Genomic DNA, 19,370 nt, shown 5'->3' on the forward strand with positions numbered 1-19,370 from the left:
AACAGAGAGGAGAGGAGAGACCGCAGGAGGAAGAGCTCAGATACAAGCATCAAGCAGAACAGAGAGGAGAGGAGAGACAGCAGGAAGGAGGGGTCTGATACAAGCATCAAGCAGAACGGAGAGGAGAGGATTAACAGCAGGAAGGAGAGCTCTGATACAAGCATCAAGCAGAACAGAGAGGAGAGGAGAGAGAGCAGGAAGGAGGGCTCTGATACAAGCATCAAGCAGAACAGAGAGGAGAGACAGCAGGAAGGAGAGCTCTGATACAAGCATCAAGCAGAACAGAGAGGAGAGGAGAGACAGCAGGAAGGACGGCTCTGATACAAGCATCCAGCAGAACGGAGAGGAGAGACAGCAGGAAGGAGGGCTCTGAGACAAGCATCAAGCAGAACAGAGAGGAGAGGAGAGACAGCAGGAAGGAGGGCTCTGATACAAGCATCAAGCAGAACGGAGAGGAGAGACAGCAGGAAGGAGGGCTCTGAGACAAGCATCAAGCAGAACGGGGAGGAGAGAACAGGAAGGAGGGCTCTGATACAAGCATCAAGCAGAACAGAGATGAGAGGAGAGACGGCAGGAAGGAGGGCTCTGATACAAGCATCAAGCAGAAAAGAGAGGAGAGGAGAGACAGCAGGAAGGAGAGCTCTGATACAAGAATCAAGCAGAACGGAGAGGAGAGGATAGACAGCAGGAAGGAGAGCTCTGATACAAGCATCAAGCAGAACGGAGAGGAGAGACAGCAGGAAGGAGGGCTCTGATACAAGCATCAAGCAGAACAGAGAGGAGAGACAGCAGGAAGGAGGGCTCTGATACAAGCATCAAGCAGAACGGAGAGGAGAGACAGCAGGAAGGAGGGCTCTGATACAAGCATCAAGCAGAACAGAGAGGAGAGACAGCAGGAAGGAGGGCTCTGATACAAGCATCCAGCAGAACGGAGAGGAGAGACAGCAGGAAGGAGGGCTATGATAGAAGCATCAAGCAGAACGGAGAGGAGAGGAGAGACAGCAGGAAGGAGGGCTCTGAGACAAGCATCAAGCAGAACGGGGAGGAGAGAACAGGAAGGAGGGCTCTGATACAAGCATCAAGCAGAACAGAGAGGAGAGACAGCAGGAAGGAGGGCTCTGATACAAGCATCCAGCAGAACGGAGAGGAGAGACAGCAGGAAGGAGGGCTATGATAGAAGCATCAAGCAGAACGGAGAGGAGAGGAGAGACAGCAGGAAGGAGGGCTCTGAGACAAGCATCAAGCAGAACGGGGAGGAGAGAACAGGAAGGAGGGCTCTGATACAAGCATCAAGCAGAACAGAGATGAGAGGAGAGACGGCAGGAAGGAGGGCTCTGATACAAGCATCAAGCAGAAAAGAGAGGAGAGGAGAGACAGCAGGAAGGAGAGCTCTGATACAAGAATCAAGCAGAACGGAGAGGAGAGGATAGACAGCAGGAAGGAGAGCTCTGATACAAGCATCAAGCAGAACGGAGAGGAGAGACAGCAGGAAGGAGGGCTCTGATACAAGCATCAAGCAGAACAGAGAGGAGAGACAGCAGGAAGGAGGGCTCTGATACAAGCATCAAGCAGAACGGAGAGGAGAGACAGCAGGAAGGAGGGCTCTGATACAAGCATCAAGCAGAACAGAGAGGAGAGACAGCAGGAAGGAGGGCTCTGATACAAGCATCAAGCAGAACAGAGAGGAGAGACAGCAGGAAGGAGGGCTCTGAGACAAGCATCAAGCAGAACGGGAGGAGAGACAACAGGAAGGAGGGCTCTGATACAAGCATCAAGCAGAACGGAGAGGAGAGACAGCAGGAAGGAGGGCTCTGAGACAAGCATCAAGCAGAACGGGGAGGAGAGACAACAGGAAGGAGGGCTCTGATACAAGCATCAAGCAGAACGGAGAGGAGAGACAGCAGGAAGGAGGGCTCTGATACAAGCATCAAGCAGAACAGAGACGAGAGACAGCAGGAAGGAGGGCTCTGATACAAGCATCAAGCAGAACAGAGAGGAGAGACAGCAGGAAGGAGGGCTCTGATACAAGCATCAAGCAGAACAGAGAGGAGAGACAGCAGGAAGGAGGGCTCTGATACAAGCATCAAGCAGAACGGAGAGGAGAGACAGCAGGAAGGAGGGCTCTGATACAAGCATCAAGCAGAACGGAGAGGAGAGACAGCAGGAAGGAGGGCTCTGATACAAGCATCAAGCAGAACAGAGAGGAGAGACAGCAGGAAGGAGGGCTCTGATACAAGCATCAAGCAGAACGGAGAAGCGAGACAGCAGGAAGGAGGGCTCTGATACAATCATCTAGCAGAACAGAGAGGGGAGACAGCAGGAAGGAGGGCTCTGATACAAGCATCAAGCAGAACAGAGAGGAGAGGAGAGACAGCAGGAAGAAGAGCTCTGATACAAGCATCAAGCAGAACAGAGAGGAGAGGAGAGACAGAAGGAAGGAGGGCTCTGATACAAGCATCAAGCAGAACAGAGAGGAGAGGAGAGACAGCAGGAAGGAGGGCTCTGATACAAGCATCAAGCAGAACAGAGAGGAGAGACAGCAGGAAGGAGGGCTCTGATACAAGCATCAAGCAGAACGGAGAAGCGAGACAGCAGGAAGGAGGGCTCTGATACAAGCATCAAGCAGAACGGAGAGGAGAGACAGCAGGAAGGAGGGCTCTGATACAAGCATCAAGCAGAACGGAGAGGAGAGACAGCAGGAAGGAGGGCTCTGATACAAGCATCAAGCAGAACAGAGAGGAGAGACAGCAGGAAGGAGGGCTCTGATACAAGCATCAAGCAGAACGGAGAAGCGAGACAGCAGGAAGGAGGGCTCTGATACAATCATCTAGCAGAACAGAGAGGGGAGACAGCAGGAAGGAGGGCTCTGATACAAGCATCAAGCAGAACAGAGAGGAGAGGAGAGACAGCAGGAAGAAGAGCTCTGATACAAGCATCAAGCAGAACAGAGAGGAGAGGAGAGACAGAAGGAAGGAGGGCTCTGATACAAGCATCAAGCAGAACAGAGAGGAGAGGAGAGACAGCAGGAAGGAGGGCTCTGATACAAGCATCAAGCAGAACAGAGAGGAGAGACAGCAGGAAGGAGGGCTCTGATACAAGCATCAAGCAGAACGGAGAAGCGAGACAGCAGGAAGGAGGGCTCTGATACAATCATCTAGCAGAACAGAGAGGGGAGACAGCAGGAAGGAGGGCTCTGATACAAGCATCAAGCAGAACAGAGAGGAGAGGAGAGACAGCAGGAAGGAGGGCTCTGATACAAGCATCAAGCAGAACAGAGAGGAGAGGGGAGACAGCAGGAAGAAGAGCTCTGATACAAGCATCAAGCAGAACAGAGAGGAGAGGAGAGACAGCAGGAAGGAGGGCTCTGATACAAGCATCAAGCAGAACGGAGAGGAGAGACAGCAGGATGGAGGGCTCTGATACAAGCATCAAGCAGAACGGGGAGGAGAGGAGAGACAGCAGGAAGGAGGGCTCTGATACAAGCATCAAGCAGAACGGAGAGGAGAGACAGCAGGAAGGAGGGCTCTGATACAAGCATCAAGCAGAACAGAGAGGAGAGGAGAGACAGCAGGAAGGAGGGCACTGATACAAGCATCAAGCAGAACAGAGAAGAGAGGAGAGACAGCAGGAAGGAGGGCTCTGATACAAGCATCAAGCAGAACAGAGAGGAGAGACAGCAGGAAGGAGGGCTCTGATACAAGCATCAAGCAGAACGGAGAGGAGAGACAGCAGGAAGGAGGGCTCTGATACAAGCATCAAGCAGAACAGAGAGGAGAGACTGCAGGAAGGAGGGCACTGATACAAGCATCAAGCAGAACAGAGAGGAGAGGAGAGACAGCAGGAAGGAGGGCTCTGATACAAGCATCAAGCAGAACAGAGAGGAGAGACAGCAGGAAGGAGGGCTCTGAGACAAGCATCAAGCAGAACGGAGAAGCGAGACAGCAGGAAGGAGGGCTCTGATACAAGCATCAAGCAGAACGGAGAGGAGAGACAGCAGGAAGGAGGGCTCTGATACAAGCATCAAGCAGAACGGAGAGGAGAGACAGCAGGAAGGAGGGCTCTGAGACAAGCATCAAGCAGAACAGAGAGGAGAGGAGAGACAGCAGGAAGGAGGGCTCTGATACAAGCATCAAGCAGAACAGAGAGGAGAGACAGCAGGAAGGAGGGCTCTGATACAAGCATCAAGCAGAACGGAGAAGCGAGACAGCAGGAAGGAGGGCTCTGATACAATCATCTAGCAGAACAGAGAGGGGAGACAGCAGGAAGGAGGGCTCTGATACAAGCATCAAGCAGAACAGAGAGGAGAGGAGAGACAGCAGGAAGAAGAACTCTGATACAAGCATCAAGCAGAACAGAGAGGAGAGGAGAGACAGAAGGAAGGAGGGCTCTGATACAAGCATCAAGCAGAACAGAGAGGAGAGGAGAGACAGCAGGAAGGAGGGCTCTGATACAAGCATCAAGCAGAACAGAGAGGAGAGACAGCAGGAAGGAGGGCTCTGATACAAGCATCAAGCAGAACGGAGAAGCGAGACAGCAGGAAGGAGGGCTCTGATACAAGCATCAAGCAGAACGGAGAGGAGAGACAGCAGGATGGAGGGCTCTGATACAAGCATCAAGCAGAACGGGGAGGAGAGGAGAGACAGCAGGAAGGAGGGCTCTGATACAAGCATCAAGCAGAACGGAGAGGAGAGACAGCAGGAAGGAGGGCTCTGATACAAGCATCAAGCAGAACAGAGAGGAGAGGAGAGACAGCAGGAAGGAGGGCACTGATACAAGCATCAAGCAGAACAGAGAGGAGAGACAGCAGGAAGGAGGGCTCTGATACAAGCATCAAGCAGAACGGAGAGGAGAGACAGCAGGAAGGAGGGCTCTGATACAAGCATCAAGCAGAACAGAGAGGAGAGACTGCAGGAAGGAGGGCACTGATACAAGCATCAAGCAGAACAGAGAGGAGAGGAGAGACAGCAGGAAGGAGGGCTCTGATACAAGCATCAAGCAGAACAGAGAGGAGAGACAGCAGGAAGGAGGGCTCTGATACAAGCATCAAGCAGAACGGAGAAGCGAGACAGCAGGAAGGAGGGCTCTGATACAATCATCTAGCAGAACAGAGAGGGGAGACAGCAGGAAGGAGGGCTCTGATACAAGCATCAAGCAGAACAGAGAGGAGAGGAGAGACAGCAGGAAGAAGAGCTCTGATACAAGCATCAAGCAGAACAGAGAGGAGAGGAGAGACAGAAGGAAGGAGGGCTCTGATACAAGCATCAAGCAGAACAGAGAGGAGAGGAGAGACAGCAGGAAGGAGGGCTCTGATACAAGCATCAAGCAGAACAGAGAGGAGAGACAGCAGGTAGGAGGGCTCTGATACAAGCATCAAGCAGAACGGAGAAGCGAGACAGCAGGAAGGAGGGCTCTGATACAATCATCTAGCAGAACAGAGAGGGGAGACAGCAGGAAGGAGGGCTCTGATACAAGCATCAAGCAGAACAGAGAGGAGAGGAGAGACAGCAGGAAGGAGGGCTCTGATACAAGCATCAAGCAGAACAGAGAGGAGAGGGGAGACAGCAGGAAGAAGAGCTCTGATACAAGCATCAAGCAGAACAGAGAGGAGAGGAGAGACAGCAGGAAGGAGGGCTCTGATACAAGCATCAAGCAGAACGGAGAGGAGAGACAGCAGGATGGAGGGCTCTGATACAAGCATCAAGCAGAACGGGGAGGAGAGGAGAGACAGCAGGAAGGAGGGCTCTGATACAAGCATCAAGCAGAACGGAGAGGAGAGACAGCAGGAAGGAGGGCTCTGATACAAGCATCAAGCAGAACAGAGAGGAGAGGAGAGACAGCAGGAAGGAGGGCACTGATACAAGCATCAAGCAGAACAGAGAAGAGAGGAGAGACAGCAGGAAGGAGGGCTCTGATACAAGCATCAAGCAGAACAGAGAGGAGAAGGGAGACAGCAGGAAGGAGGGCTCTGATACAAGAATCAAGCAGAACGGAGAGGAGAGGAGAGACAGCAGGAAGGAGAGCTCTGATACAAGCATCAAGCAGAACAGAGAGGAGAGGAGAGGAGAGACAGCAGGAAGGAGGGCTCTGATACAAGCATCAAGCAGAACAGAGAGGAGAGGAGAGACAGCAGGAAGGAGGGCTCTGAGACAAGCATCAAGCAGAACGGAGAAGCGAGACAGCAGGAAGGAGGGCTCTGATACAATCATCTAGCAGAACAGAGAGGGGAGACAGCAGGAAGGAGGGCTCTGATACAAGCATCAAGCAGAACAGAGAGGAGAGGAGAGACAGCAGGAAGAAGAGCTCTGATACAAGCATCAAGCAGAACAGAGAGGAGAGGAGAGACAGAAGGAAGGAGGGCTCTGATACAAGCATCAAGCAGAACAGAGAGGAGAGGAGAGACAGCAGGAAGGAGGGCTCTGATACAAGCATCAAGCAGAACAGAGAGGAGAGACAGCAGGAAGGAGGGCTCTGATACAAGCATCAAGCAGAACGGAGAAGCGAGACAGCAGGAAGGAGGGCTCTGATACAATCATCTAGCAGAACAGAGAGGGGAGACAGCAGGAAGGAGGGCTCTGATACAAGCATCAAGCAGAACAGAGAGGAGAGGAGAGACAGCAGGAAGGAGGGCTCTGATACAAGCATCAAGCAGAACAGAGAGGAGAGGGGTGACAGCAGGAAGAAGAGCTCTGATACAAGCATCAAGCAGAACAGAGAGGAGAGGAGAGACAGCAGGAAGGAGGGCTCTGATACAAGCATCAAGCAGAACGGAGAGGAGAGACAGCAGGATGGAGGGCTCTGATACAAGCATCAAGCAGAACGGGGAGGAGAGGAGAGACAGCAGGAAGGAGGGCTCTGATACAAGCATCAAGCAGAACGGAGAGGAGAGACAGCAGGAAGGAGGGCTCTGATACAAGCATCAAGCAGAACAGAGAGGAGAGGAGAGACAGCAGGAAGGAGGGCACTGATACAAGCATCAAGCAGAACAGAGAAGAGAGGAGAGACAGCAGGAAGGAGGGCTCTGATACAAGCATAAAGCAGAACAGAGAGGAGAAGGGAGACAGCAGGAAGGAGGGCTCTGATACAAGAATCAAGCAGAACGGAGAGGAGAGGAGAGACAGCAGGAAGGAGAGCTCTGATACAAGCATCAAGCAGAACAGAGAGGAGAGGAGAGGAGAGACAGCAGGAAGGAGGGCTCTGATACAAGCATCAAGCAGAACAGAGAGGAGAGGAGAGACAGCAGGAAGGAGGGCTCTGAGACAAGCATCAAGCAGAACGGAGAAGCGAGACAGCAGGAAGGAGGGCTCTGATACAATCATCTAGCAGAACAGAGAGGGGAGACAGCAGGAAGGAGGGCTCTGATACAAGCATCAAGCAGAACAGAGAGGAGAGGAGAGACAGCAGGAAGAAGAGCTCTGATACAAGCATCAAGCAGAACAGAGAGGAGAGGAGAGACAGAAGGAAGGAGGGCTCTGATACAAGCATCAAGCAGAACAGAGAGGAGAGGAGAGACAGCAGGAAGGAGGGCTCTGATACAAGCATCAAGCAGAACAGAGAGGAGAGACAGCAGGAAGGAGGGCTCTGATACAAGCATCAAGCAGAACGGAGAAGCGAGACAGCAGGAAGGAGGGCTCTGATACAATCATCCTGCAGAACAGAGAGGGGAGACAGCAGGAAGGAGGGCTCTGATACAAGCATCAAGCAGAACAGAGAGGAGAGGAGAGACAGCAGGAAGGAGGGCTCTGATACAAGCATCAAGCAGAACAGAGAGGAGAGGGGAGACAGCAGGAAGAAGAGCTCTGATACAAGCATCAAGCAGAACAGAGAGGAGAGGAGAGACAGCAGGAAGGAGGGCTCTGATACAAGCATCAAGCAGAACGGAGAGGAGAGACAGCAGGATGGAGGGCTCTGATACAAGCATCAAGCAGAACGGGGAGGAGAGGAGAGACAGCAGGAAGGAGGGCTCTGATACAAGCATCAAGCAGAACGGAGAGGAGAGACAGCAGGAAGGAGGGCTCTGATACAAGCATCAAGCAGAACAGAGAGGAGAGGAGAGACAGCAGGAAGGAGGGCACTGATACAAGCATCAAGCAGAACAGAGAAGAGAGGAGAGACAGCAGGAAGGAGGGCTCTGATACAAGCATCAAGCAGAACAGAGAGGAGAGGGGAGACAGCAGGAAGGAGGGCTCTGATACAAGAATCAAGCAGAACGGAGAGGAGAGGAGAGACAGCAGGAAGGAGAGCTCTGATACAAGCATCAAGCAGAACAGAGAGGAGAGACAGCAGGAAGGAGGGCTCTGATACAAGCATCAAGCAGAACAGAGAGGAGAGGAGAGACAGCAGGAAGGAGGGCTCTGATACAAGCATCAAGCAGAACAGAGAGGAGATGAGAGACAGCAGGAAGGAGGGCTCTGAGACAAGCATCAAGCAGAACGGAGAGGAGAGACAGCAGGAAGGAGGGCTCTGATACAAGCATCAAGCAGAACAGAGAGGAGAGGAGAGACAGCAGGAAGGAGGGCTCTGATACAAGCATCAAGCAGAACGGAGAGGAGAGGTTGGATCACTGCTGTGCTCTGTGTCTTCCCCTCTTGATCTGAAACGCTCTTAGTATTCAGATGTTATTCTAGTGGAGATTTAAGAGATGAAATATCAACCATCATACCAATGTCCCAATTCATATAGGCTTCTGTGTTCACTTCCTCTTTCACATTGTGGGAATAGGCCATTATGAATCCAATTTTATTTTGATGACGACGATGATGGGGTAATGATGATGATGATGATGATGATGAACACACAGACAGAAACACACACCCATCCCCCACCCTAACCTGGTAGTTGGAGGAATATTTCGAAGGGGTGGTCTTGAGATGCAATGTTTTGAGCGGGGAGAGAGAAAAGCTGTTGCCGCAACCATTCTTCCTCCCTCCGGTTCCCACCGCTCTTTCCCTCGCTCCCTTCAAAGTCCACCTATCGAAGGCGTGGAGAACCTCTCGTGCGTCGCACACCGAGACCGTGCCTGTTGGAGACGCGCTGCATCGCTCCACGGGAAGATGGAGAAACGGCAAGCACAGTTATCACAAGAAACCAAGGAAAGCTGTCATTTATGATGCAAATAATTTACCGTCGATAGGAACTTATTTTAGCGAAGGGTAAGTGACACATTTTTTTACAGAATGAGATAGATTTTTGTGGACTGGATATGTAGTTCTGTTGAAGCAGACATATGGTAGTAGGCTACTGTGTCGCTTTATAGTGCCACAACATTATTCAATTAGTCTATGTTGAAATGACAGGCTATCTCACGAAGGGAACACATTTTACACATCACAATATATCAGACTCACCGGAACGATTGAAACTGGCACACGTTGACGTCAAATATTTTATGAATTGCGCACAAATAGTCTGCATGCGTATTTCTAAATATCTAAATGGTTGACATTCTGCCTCATTAGAAGCATTATATATATATATACATTACTCGTATAGTGTATGTCCATGTGATACATAAACTGTATCACAAAAAAAAAAAAAAATCGGAGATTATTTGAGTGTGAATCGAAGATTGGTTCAACATTTGTTCCATTAGTTATCCGAGTCCTCCGGGGTGAAATTGTGATTTCATAAGTTTGATTATGGATTCGCCCTTTTTTCTCGAGGAAATTGTGTTTTTAGAGGAATTATCCATTTAAATTAATAAATACATATTAAACCTTTCAAGTTTTTCCTTATATTTCATATATGAACAATCCTTTATTTATTACATATAACAATCTAATTGGTTATGAACGTTTGACCAGAAAGCAATATATCAGAGATGAGAGAATGTTGGTAGTGTAGGGAGAGAGAGCTAGGGAGAGAGAAAGAGAAAGACAGAGGGAGGGATAGAGAGAAAGAGGGAGGCATAGAGAGAGAGAGAGAGAGAGAGAGAGAGGAGAGAGAGAGAGAGAGCAAGAGAGAGAGAGAGGAAAGAGAGGGAGAGAGAGAGAGAGAGGGAGAGAGGAGAGAGAGAGAGAGAGAGAGAGGGGAGAGAGAGAGCAAGAGAGAGAGAGAGGAAAGAGAGGGGGGAGAGAGAGAGAGAGAGAGAGCAAGAGAGAGAGAGAGGGGAGAGAGAGAGGGAGAGAGGGAAGAGAGAGGGAGAGGTGAGGGTGCTGGTGATGTAGCTGGGTGTGAGTCAGATAGGATGGATCATATCTCTGCCCTCTTGTGGTATGAACTAAAATTAGAGTGTGGGTTGACCAGACTTTCAGTTTGGCATAGCCAAGGAGAGCTTACCAAATCTTATCCATCACATTCCAAGTGTCCACAATTCAGAAGGTTAATCCTGGTTGTGGATAGAACAGGAGGAGACTGGTCTGAGGGTGCTTCATGTGTAGCAGTGGAGGCTGGTGGGAGGAGCTATAGGAGGACGTCGCTCATTGTAATGGCTGCAACGGGAACAATGTAATGGAGTTAAATCTGGTTTCCGTATGTTTGACGTGTCTGATTCCGTTCCAGACATTACAATGAGCCCATCCTCCTATAGCTCCTCCCACCAGCCACCACTGGTGTGTATTATGGGGGAGGGTGGAAGTGAGAGGATTCTGAAATTATTTTAGTATTGTATTGCAAAGTATTGTATTGTAATGCAATGTAATTTATGTATTGTAATGTAATGTATTGCATTGTAATGCAATGTAATTTATGTATTGTAATGTAATGTATTGTATTGCATTGTAATGTAATATATTGTAATGTATTGTAATGTTTGGCTTGGCACCTAAGACCCTCAGAAACATTTACAGACGCACAATCGAGAGCATCCTGTCTGGGTGTTTCACCGCCTGGTACGGGAACTGCCCCCGCTCTCAACCGCAAGGCTCTCCACAGGGTGGTGCGGTCTGTCCAATGCATCACTGGGGGCAAACTGTGTTGTGGAAATTACAACATTATGTTATCCACATAACTTTATATTAGAATGTATTCTGATATTGTCATGTTTGATTGTTTTGAAGAAATCTAAAAGTCTCTCAACAACCAGGCGAGCCACGGCCTGTTCACCCCGCTATCATCCAGAAGGCGAGGTCAGTACAGGTGCATCAAAGCTGGGACCGAGAGACTGAAAAACAGCTTCTATCTCAAGGCCATCAGAATGTTAAACAGCCATCACTAGCCAGCTACCACCCGGTTACTCAACCCTGCACCTTAGAGGCTGCTGCCCTATATACAGTTGAAGTCAGAAGTTTACATACACTTTAGCCAAATACATTTAAACTCAGTTTTTCACAATTCCTGACATTTAATCCTAGTAAAAATTCCCTGTCTTAGTTCAGTTAGAATCACCACTTTTTTTCTAAGAATGTGAAATGTCAGAATAATAGGAGAGAGAATTATTTATTTCAGCTTTTATTTCTTTAATCACATTCCCAGTGGGTCAGAAGTTTACATACACTCAATTAGTATTTGGTAGCGTTGCCTTTAAATTATTTAACTTGGGTCAACATTTTTCATCAGTCATGAGGACATTTCTCCAAAAAGTACGATCTTTGTCCCCATGTGCAGTTGCAAACTGTAGTCTGGCTTTTTTATGGCGGTTTTGGAGCAGTGGCTTCTTCCTTGCTGAGCGGCCTTTCAGGTTATGTCGATATAGGACTCGTTTTACTGTGGATATAGATACTTTTGTACCGGTTTCCTCCAGCATCTTCACAAGGTCCTTTGCTGTTGTTCTGGGATTGATTTGCACTTTCACACTAAAGTACGTTCATCTCTAGGAGACAGAACGTGTCTCCTTCCTGAGCGGTATGATGGCTGCGTGGTCCCATGGTGTTTATACTTGCATACTATTGTTTGTACAGATGAACGTGGTACCTTCAGGCGTTTGGAAATTGCTCCCTAGGATGAACCAGACTTGTGGAGGTCTAGAATTTTTTTTCTGAGGTCTTGGCTGATTTCTTTTGATTTTCCCATGATGTCAAGCAAAGAGGCACTGAGTATGAAGGTAGGCCTTGAAAAACCTCCAATTGACTCAAATTATATCAATTAGCCTATCAGAAGCTTCTAAAGCCATGACATAATTTTCTGGAATTTTCCAAGCTGTTTAAAGGCACAGTCAACTTAGTGTATGTAAACTTCTGACCCACTGGAATTGTGATACAGTGAATTATAAGTGAAATAATCTGTCTGTAAACAATTGTTGGAAAAATGACTTGTGTCTTGCACAAAGTAGATGTCCTAACCGACTTGCCAAAACTATAGTTTGTTAACAAGAAATTTGTGGAGTGGTTGAAAAACAAGTTTTAATGACTCCATCCTAAGTGTATGCAAACTTTCAACTTCAAATGTATGTATACATGGAATCACTGGTCACTTTAATAATGGAACTCTAGCCACTTTAATAATGGAACTCTAGTCACGTTAATAATGGAACTCTAGTCAATTTAATAATGGAACTCTAGCCACTTTAATAATGGAACTCTAGTCACTTTAATAATGAAACTCTAGTCACTTTAATAATGGAACTCTAGCCACTTTAATAATGGAACTCTAGCCACTTTAATAATGGAACTCTTGCCACTTTAATAATGGAACTCTAGTCACTTTAATAAAGGAACTCTAGCCACTTTAATAATGGAACTCTAGTCACTTTAATAATGGAACTCTAGCCACTTTAATAATGGAACACTGGCCACTTTAATAATGGAACTCTAGCCACTTTAATAATGGAACACTGGCCACTTTAATAATGGAACTCTAGCCACTTTAATAATGGAACTCTAGCCACTTTAATAATGGAACACTGGCCACTTTAATAATGGAACTCTAGCCACTTTAATAATGGAACACTGGCCACTTTAATAATGGAACTCTAGCCACTTTAATAATGGAACTCTAGCCACTTTAATAATGGAACACTGGCCACTTTAATAATGGAACACTGGCCACTTTAATAATGGAACTCTAGCCACTTTAATAATGGAACACTGGCCACTTTAATAATGGAACTCTAGCCACTTTAATAATGGAACTCTAGCCACTTTAATAATGGAACTCTTGCCACTTTAATAATGGAACTCTAGTCACTTTAATAATGGAACTCTAGTCACTTTAATAATGGAACTCTAGTCACTTTAATAATGGAACTCTAGCCACTTTAATAATGGAACACTGGTCACTTTAATAATGGAACTCTAGCCACTTTAATAATGGAACTCTAGTCACTTTAATAATGGAACTCTAGCCACTTTAATAATGGAACACTGGCCACTTTAATAATGGAACTCTAGCCACTTTAATAATGGAACACTGGCCACTTTAATAATGGAACTCTAGCCACTTTAATAATGGAACTCTAGCCACTTTAATAATGGAACACTGGCCACTTTAATAATGGAACTCTAGCCACTTTAATAATGGAACACTGGCCACTTTAATAATGGAACTCTAGCCACTTTAATAATGGAACTCTAGCCACTTTAATAATGGAACACTGGCCACTTTAATAATGGAACACTGGCCACTTTAATAATGGAACTCTAGCCACTTTAATAATGGAACACTGGCCACTTTAATAATGGAACTCTAGCCACTTTAATAATGGAACTCTAGCCACTTTAATAATGGAACACTGGCCACTTTAATAATGGAACTCTAGCCACTTTAATAATGGAACTCTAGCCACTTTAATAATGGAACACTGGCCACTTTAATAATGGAACTCTAGCCACTTTAATAATGGAACTCTAGCCACTTTAATAATGGAACTCTAGCCACTTTAATAATGGAACTCTAGCCACTTTAATAATGGAACACTGGCCACTTTAATAATGGAACTCTAGCCACTTTAATAATGGAACTCTAGCCACTTTAATAATGGAACTCTTGCCACTTTAATAATGGAACTCTAGTCACTTTAATAAAGGAACTCTAGCCACTTTAATAATGGAACTCTAGTCACTTTAATAATGGAACTCTAGCCACTTTAATAATGGAACACTGGCCACTTTAATAATGGAACTCTAGCCACTTTAATAATGGAACACTGGCCACTTTAATAATGGAACTCTAGCCACTTTAATAATGGAACTCTAGCCACTTTAATAATGGAACACTGGCCACTTTAATAATGGAACTCTAGCCACTTTAATAATGGAACACTGGCCACTTTAATAATGGAACTCTAGCCACTTTAATAATGGAACTCTAGCCACTTTAATAATGGAACACTGGCCACTTTAATAATGGAACACTGGCCACTTTAATAATGGAACTCTAGCCACTTTAATAATGGAACACTGGCCACTTTAATAATGGAACTCTAGCCACTTTAATAATGGAACTCTAGCCACTTTAATAATGGAACTCTTGCCACTTTAATAATGGAACTCTAGTCACTTTAATAATGGAACTCTAGTCACTTTAATAATGGAACTCTAGTCACTTTAATAATGGAACTCTAGCCACTTTAATAATGGAACACTGGTCACTTTAATAATGGAACTCTAGCCACTTTAATAATGGAACTCTAGTCACTTTAATAATGGAACTCTAGCCACTTTAATAATGGAACACTGGCCACTTTAATAATGGAACTCTAGCCACTTTAATAATGGAACACTGGCCACTTTAATAATGGAACTCTAGCCACTTTAATAATGGAACTCTAGCCACTTTAATAATGGAACACTGGCCACTTTAATAATGGAACTCTAGCCACTTTAATAATGGAACACTGGCCACTTTAATAATGGAACTCTAGCCACTTTAATAATGGAACTCTAGCCACTTTAATAATGGAACACTGGCCACTTTAATAATGGAACACTGGCCACTTTAATAATGGAACTCTAGCCACTTTAATAATGGAACACTGGCCACTTTAATAATGGAACTCTAGCCACTTTAATAATGGAACTCTAGCCACTTTAATAATGGAACACTGGCCACTTTAATAATGGAACTCTAGCCACTTTAATAATGGAACTCTAGCCACTTTAATAATGGAACACTGGCCACTTTAATAATGGAACTCTAGCCACTTTAATAATGGAACTCTAGCCACTTTAATAATGGAACTCTAGCCACTTTAATAATGGAACTCTAGCCACTTTAATAATGGAACACTGGCCACTTTAATAATGGAACTCTAGCCACTTTAATAATGGAACTCTAGCCACTTTAATAATGGAACACTGGCCACTTTAATAATGGAACTCTAGCCACTTTAATAATGGAACTCTAGCCACTTTAATAATGGAACACTGGCCACTTTAATAATGGAACACTGGCCACTTTAATAATGGAACTCTAGCCACTTTAATAATGGAACACTGGCCACTTTTATAATGGAACACTGGCCACTTTAATAATGGAACACTGGCCACTTTAATAATGGAACTCTAGCCACTTTAATAATGGAACTCTAGCCACTTTAATAATGGAACACTGGCCACTTTAATAATGGAACACTGGTCCCTTTAATAATGGAACTCTAGCCACTTTAATAATGGAACTCTAGTCACTTTAATAATGGAACTCTAGCCACTTTAATAATGGAACACTGGCCACTTTAATAATGGAACACTGGCCACTTTAATAATGGAACACTGGTCCCTTTAATAATGGAACTCTAGCCACTTTAATAATGGAACTCTAGTCACTTTAATAATGGAACTCTAGCCACTTTAATAATGGAACTCTAGCCACTTTAATAATGGAACTCTAGTCACTTTAATAATGGAACTCTAGTCACTTTAATAATGGAACTCTAGTCACTTTAATAATGGAACTCTAGCCACTTTAATAATGTTTACATACTGCTTTACTCATCTCATATGTATATACTGTATTATATTCTACTGTATTTAGTCAATGCCACTCCAACATTGCTCGTCCTAATATTTATATATTTCTTAATTCCATTCTTCTACTTTCAGATGTGTATGTTGTTGTGAATTGTTAGATACTACTGCACTGTTGGAGCTAAATATGTGACCAATAACATTTGATTTGATTTGAATGGATTTTGTATTGTATTGTAATGTATTGTAAGGCCATGTGTTGTAATGTATTGTGATGTATTGTATTGTGATGTATTGTAATGTGATGTATTGTATTGTAATGTATTGTATTGTAATGTAATGTAATGTATTATAATGTATTGTAATGTAATGTAATGTATTGTATTGTAATGTATTGTATTGTAATGTATTGTATTGTAATGTAATGTATTGTATTATAATGTATTGTAATGTAATATATTGTATTGTAATGTATTGTATTGTATTGTAATGTATTGTATTATAATGTATTGTATTGTAATGTATTGTATTGTAATGTATTGTATTGTAATGTATTGTATTGTATTGTAATGTAATGTAATGTATTGTAATGTAAAGTAATGCATTGTAATGTAAAGGAATGTATTGTAAAGTATTGTATGGTAATGTAATGTATTGTAATGTATGGTAATGTATTGTATTGTATGGTAATGTATGGATTGTATTATAAAGTATTGTATTGTAATGTATTGTATTGTAAAGTAATGTATTGTATTGTAATGTATTGTATTGTAATGTATTGTAATGTATTGTAATGTATGGTAATGTAATGTATTGTAAAGTAATGTATTGTATTGTAATGTAATGTATTGTAATGTAATATATTGTATTGTAATGTATTGTAATGTATTGTAATGTATGGTAATGTAAAGTATTGTATGGTAATGTAATGTATTGTAATGTATGGTAATGTATTGTAATGTATGGTAATGTAATGTATTGTAATGTAATGTATTGTAAAGTAATGTATTGTATTGTAATGTAATATATTGTATTGTATTGTAAGGCCATGGATAGGCCTGCTGTATTGTGTTGTACTAAACACAATGCATTTAGATTCTTACAAGATTTCTATATATTTTCTCATCATTAGATGCTACAACATCTGAATATCATCTGTTCCCTCCGCCCCCATTCCCTCTCTGCTATTAGTAGGCTAGTGCACGGCAGGCTAGTGCACGGCAGGCTAGTGCACGGCAGGCTAGTGCACGGCAGGCTAGTGCACGGCAGGCTAGTGCACGGCAGCATGAAGCATCGAGCTGTGCTTCATCTCACTGAGAGGGGCTTCTTTTGTTGTGGTCCAGTCAAGCAGCTAATAGGGAAACATCATGTGAATCATTGTCCCCCACAATGAAATCAGGGAGGGGACTGTGGATCTGTCTCCATCCGTCCGTTCATGCGTTAGTCACACGCGATATCGCAGCGAGCACTGACCCCATTTTGACTAAACGTGGGTGAATGACGCATCTTGCCATAGAGATCTGTTATTTACACAATTACACTGATTGGCCCAAGTTGGGAGCACTAGTAATTAACTGAAATGTTTTAGTCACACGAACGTAAAGCTGCAACCAATAGGAGGCCTGGTGCTAAAACGTAAAGCTGCAACCAATAGGAGGCCTTGTGCTGAAACGTAAAGCTGCAACCAATAGGAGGCCTGGCGCTGAAACGTAAAGCTGCAACCAATAGGAGGCCTGGTGCTAAAACGTAAAGCTGCAACCAATAGGAGGCCTGGTGCTAAAACGTAAAGCTGCAACCAATAGGAGGCCTGGTGCTGAAACGTAAAGCTGCAACCAATAGGAGGCCTGGTGCTGAAACGTAAAGCTGCAACCAATAGGAGGCCTGGTGCTGAAACGTAAAGCTGCAACCAATAGGAGGCCTGGTGCTAAAACGTAAAGCTGCAACCAATAGGAGGCCTGGTGCTGAAACGTAAAGCTGCAACCAATAGGAAGCCTGGTGCTGAAACGTAAAGCTGCAACCAATAGGAGGCCTGGTGCTGAAACGTAAAGCTGCAACCAATAGGAGGCCTGGTGCTGAAACGTAAAGCTGCAACCAATAGGAGGCCTGGTGCTGAAACGTAAAGCTGCAACCAATAGGAGGCCTGGTGCTGAAACGTAAAGCTGCAACCAATAGGAGGCCTGGTGCTGAAAATATATGTATCTTGCCCAGCAACAGATGGAGAAAAGCTACACCAGTAGAATAATTCATTTCAACAATAATCTTAATTTTAATTTGACTTTACAAACAACAAGAGGACTGAATTGGAGTCTATTTCTTCAGAGCCTAGACCTATATAAAATATCTTAACTGGCTGAGGTAGACTATGAGGCTTAACAGCCTAATAGAAGTAGGATTGGTTTTCATTAGGCCTACTTACAATTGTAACTGGCCCAAAAAATGTAGCATCCTACATAAAACAGTCATTTAAAGAGAAATATGTAATGTTTGTGTCTGAATGTCTATAATCGGGATAGCCTGCTCTTTTCACGACAGAACAAATAGCTTAACACCTAAATATCCCTGGACAATAATGTCAGTGTTTACTAAATACAGGCATATAGGCCGCTGAGTTACTTACCCCTCAGACATCAACTTGTGGATGTTGAGTGAGATGGATGTGCAGGCAGTCAGTCTATTGACTGATGTGGAAAGGACGACTCACAGGTCGTTGTAAGTTGATCCAAACATTGTTAGAACATAAAATGCACGTTTCTTTATAGTGCTGTAGTTCTCTGAGCATGCCCACCCAAAACGCACACAGGGACTCGGCACTCCTGAGCGCATCCCTGATTCGGCTCGACGTCTGGAGTTCAATCAGCTCCGTTTGAAATGCGGCCTCATCCAGCGAAGGTATCGTTTTCTGAGCTCGGGGAGGAGAATTCACCACTTGGGTGGACTGCCTATATGTTCTTCAGTGTGCTGAAGTGCAGTGGCCTTGCAGAAGGTCAGATCAAACCGCTTTCCCAGTAAAGACCTCAAGTTTTTCCATCATGTCCACGACTGTTTTCCCTCTTCCTTGTAACTGCAGATTGGATACGAATTCCTACATTTCCTGAAACAAAGGTGGTCAGATGCTGCTTTCATTTGGCTTTTTCTGAGAAAATCTACAACCTGGTCGTGCAGCTCACTGAACCTCTCTTTTCCTTTACTCAGCCAGATCACGTCGTTGTGAAGCAGGAGATCGTCATGGGAGGCCTCCTCTGATTCTGTCACAAGCTTGCAGAAAAAGACAGTGTTGTGAAGCAGGAGATCATCGTGGGAGGCCTCCTCTGATTCTGTCTGATCTCCCTAACAAAGTTGATTATGCATATGACTTCATCCCATCACATCTTTTTAGCTCAGCGTTTATTCTGGCACACAACTCTGATGGATGAGACAATGCAAACCATTCGTTTGTGGGGCGATCTCCTTCAACCTGCTGACCAGGCCCCTGTGTCTGCCCACCACACCAGGCCCCTGTGTCTGCCCACCACACCAGGCCCCTGTGTCTGCCCACCACACCAGGCCCCTGTGTCTGCCCACCACACCAGGAGCCCCATCGGGGACCACCAAGTG

General features: G+C 45.1%; 1 protein-coding gene across 1 annotated transcript in view; it reads left to right on the forward strand.

Annotated features, from left to right (window-relative positions):
- Window positions 1-8,483: 8,483 nt before the first annotated feature.
- LOC110514451 (solute carrier family 35 member G2) overlaps window positions 8,484-19,370 on the forward strand; it is a 20,781-nt gene continuing 9,894 nt past the window's right edge. Inside the window, exon 1 of the mRNA XM_036945640.1 lies at window positions 8,484-9,149. The gene's annotated coding sequence lies outside the window, so the exon portion shown is untranslated. The remainder of the gene's footprint in view (window positions 9,150-19,370) is intronic.

The sequence above is a fragment of the Oncorhynchus mykiss genome, chromosome 15 (genome assembly GCF_013265735.2).
Source record: "Oncorhynchus mykiss isolate Arlee chromosome 15, USDA_OmykA_1.1, whole genome shotgun sequence".
Lineage (NCBI taxonomy): Eukaryota > Metazoa > Chordata > Actinopteri > Salmoniformes > Salmonidae > Oncorhynchus > Oncorhynchus mykiss.